Below are 3,316 nucleotides of genomic sequence, written 5' to 3' on the forward strand. Positions count from 1 at the left end.
CTATCTATCTATCTATCTATCTATCTATCTATCTATCTATCTATCTATCTATGCATCTCCATTATTTATTTATTTTGGAGACAGGGTCTCCTATTGTCCTGGAATGCACTAATTAAGCTTGGCTGGCTCACCATCAAATCCCAGAGAGCCCCTGGTCTCTGCCCCCATAGCTCTGGAATTATAAGCATATAGATTAAAAAATGTAGATTAAAAAAAATATTTATATATTCTGTTGATAATGGCTTACACAAGAGAGAACTTTCAATCTGAGTAGCAGTAAGAGTCCAAAAAAGAATCCAACAGTCTACTTAATGTTTTACACATACAATTTTCCTCTTAGGGTATTTTCTTCCAAAGATCCTCCTGAAAAGCCCACGGCGGGTGGGGGAGGGGCAGGACACATATCAAAACACAAATGCAAATGATTATAATGAGGCCAAGCCTTTGAGGGATGCAGGCATTTTGTTAGTGTCCACACATGATGATCTTAGTTAACTGCTGCTGTGTCGGCAAGAGCCTAGCTGCAGCTTCATGGGTGTTTAGCCATAAAGGGCCAGGAAACACGGCCACTGAAATATAGCTGCAGTTTCTTGGTCCCCTCGTGTCCAATTCCTTGCCCAGCCAATAATAAAAGTTTAGTGGATTACTGTAAGAATTGACGACAACAGCAACACACAGCAATTTAAAAATAAGTTTAATTCCTCTCTTAGATTAATTTTATATGTCTTTCAAGATTATTGGTTCTATAAAACTTTAAATGTAATACAGAGGAAATTCCCTAGGGAAAGCTAGAAAATGCTGAAAGACTGGCAAAGGGCTCTGGACGTAAAAAGAATTGTTCGCTTGTTGCATTTTTAGAATTGTAAATTGGGGACCTGGAAAGATGGCTCGGTAGTTAAGAGCACTTGGTTTGGTGAGCTGCACCCACACAGAGATGCAAAACCATCTTGAGGACCAGTTCTAGGGGATTCAATGCCCTCTCCGGCCTCCAAAGGCATCAGACATGCAAATGATTTATAGACATACCTTCAAGCCAAACACCCATGCACACAGAGCAAAAAAAAAAAAAAAAAAAAAGTAATACACATTTGTAATTTGTAGTTGGATATAATAACACATACAACCGTAGATCTCTGAAAGCTGAGGCGGGAAGAGCACTAGTTCAAGCTGACCCCGAATTACATGGTGAATTCGCCTGTCAAGAAAACAAAACCCAAAGAAAGAAAATAACAATTTGTTGTTGTTTCTTGGTCCAGGCAAGTATTTACTTTTGCAAGTTTGTTTTATAATCTTGTTTCCTTTAAAAAAAAAAAATCCTCTACCTTCAAATGTATAAACTTCGAAATAGCCACAAACTGGGCCTGGTACAATTAAAAAATGGAATATTACTTGAAGAGTAAATCCTAGGAGAAATAGCAGAGGACATTGCAACTCGTTTTGTGAGTTCTAAATTTGCTAATTCTGCTTCCTTTTTTGTTATGACTTTGAGAAGACGCTGACCTCCTCTAATTTGTCTCTCTGGCTACCCAGAGCTTCTAGGAATCATTTTAATACAGTACAGCTCTTCAGGGGACTACCCAGCAATGACGTCCATGTTAAAGGAGAGAGGTGCCAACGTACCAGAGACCCCACGGCATATTTCAGAGAGAAGCTTCGCCAGAGAAAGATCAAATCTAATCCAGGTGCTCTCAACTGCTTGGTATCTTAGTTTGTAACTCACAGATATGATGGGTGATTGTCATGGTTGGCTGGATTTAGGATCACCTCGGGAATTGCCGAGGAACTGCTGTGTGTGTGTGACGACATTTCAGGAGGGTATTGACTGAGGGGTGGAAATCATTCTGCATATGGCTGGCACCTTCCCATGAGCCGTGGGCTTTGACGGAACAAAATGGTGAAGGACAAAGCTGGCAGAGCCTGCCATGCTCTGCCCTGCTCTCTGACCTGCCGAAAGAGGCCTGCTCTCTACTCTACTCTCCTGGCTGTGATGGACTGACACCTCCTAGGCTGCCAGCCAAGAGTACTCATTTCTCACCTGGAGTTGTCTCTGTCAGGCATTCCATCAGAGCAATAAGAAAGGTGATGATACCAGGGCTAGCCTTTTCTTCTATACAGTGTTATTTCTAAGTACACACGGCAGGTAAATTAATTCGACATGGAGATTTTGTGTATAATCAGAAACATAAATGGGAATATGTTTTTGAACAGACAAAACCTTATTTCACTGTTGCTTTTAGATAAAAGTCCTTGCTACATTTGTAATAGTCCTACAGTGTTTCCACAGAGCTCAGTTGGGCCCAAGTGTTGGTAAAGGACACACATCTGACTGCTGGCTTTTTGAGCAGGCTCTGTCCTCGGAGTGCTGTTTAGATGGTTTGCCACAATATAGGCACCTTCTCTCATTAGCAGGGAAAGCGTAATGTGAAACTTTGTATTAATCCTAGGGGTAACCTGCTAGGCCATCTCCAGAATTTTGCCAAGGTAGTAACAGAAAAATAACAGCTGTTTGTCTAAGGAAAGTAGGAGCCCATTTGTATTGCTCCTGCAGGCAACAGGGAGATGAACGCGTGCTGTCAGTTGTTCAGGTTTAATATGACTTATGCTAAAATGGCATCGGTATATATCTCCTCTTGCCATTCATTTTCCTTGAATGCTGATTAATGCACTCTCGTCTCACCCTGAGTGCTGCCAGCCAGTAATGAGTTGTAGCCATCTGGAAGTCCTTTTTTATCTTCCCCAGTTGCCCAAAAAGCTGCAGAAACGCAGACATTCTTTTCTCCAGCATCAGTCCAGCTTCTCAGAGTTCTTGGTCCTCCTCTTGGGGAACGGCGGGCAGATGTCTGTCCAGACCCTGGATTCCTGAGCCAGCTCCCAGGTTTTTGTGTTGTATCTAAGAAGCAAAAGGCTCTTCTGTCTGAGAATTGGAAGTGAGGACTAACAGAGTCTTTGTGTCAGAATAAACAGTCCCACTGTATAAAAAGAGTTTCACAAAGCATGACCACTTCTCTAAAGTGGTATTTATAGATATACATTAACAGAAAGCACATAGGGACAGACTCATAGAGGCACAAAAACAACATTGCTAATATGGCCTTAACTCTTAAAACAGGAAACCATCTTAGTAATTGCAGTGTTTTTCCTTTCTAATACTCCCAGAACACTTAAACATATTACCTTATGTAAAAAAGAATAATAAAACTGATATAAAAGCTCATTTTATTTCAAGGATAACGTTTTCTAAATGTCAGCTTTATCGAGGCATGGTTTCCATAAAATAAACACATTTGCTTGTCTCTATTTGAACCTTGGCACATTT

The sequence above is a fragment of the Psammomys obesus genome, unplaced genomic scaffold (genome assembly GCF_907164565.1).
Source record: "Psammomys obesus unplaced genomic scaffold, mPsaObe1.curated_primary_1811, whole genome shotgun sequence".
Taxonomy (NCBI): Eukaryota; Metazoa; Chordata; class Mammalia; order Rodentia; family Muridae; genus Psammomys; species Psammomys obesus.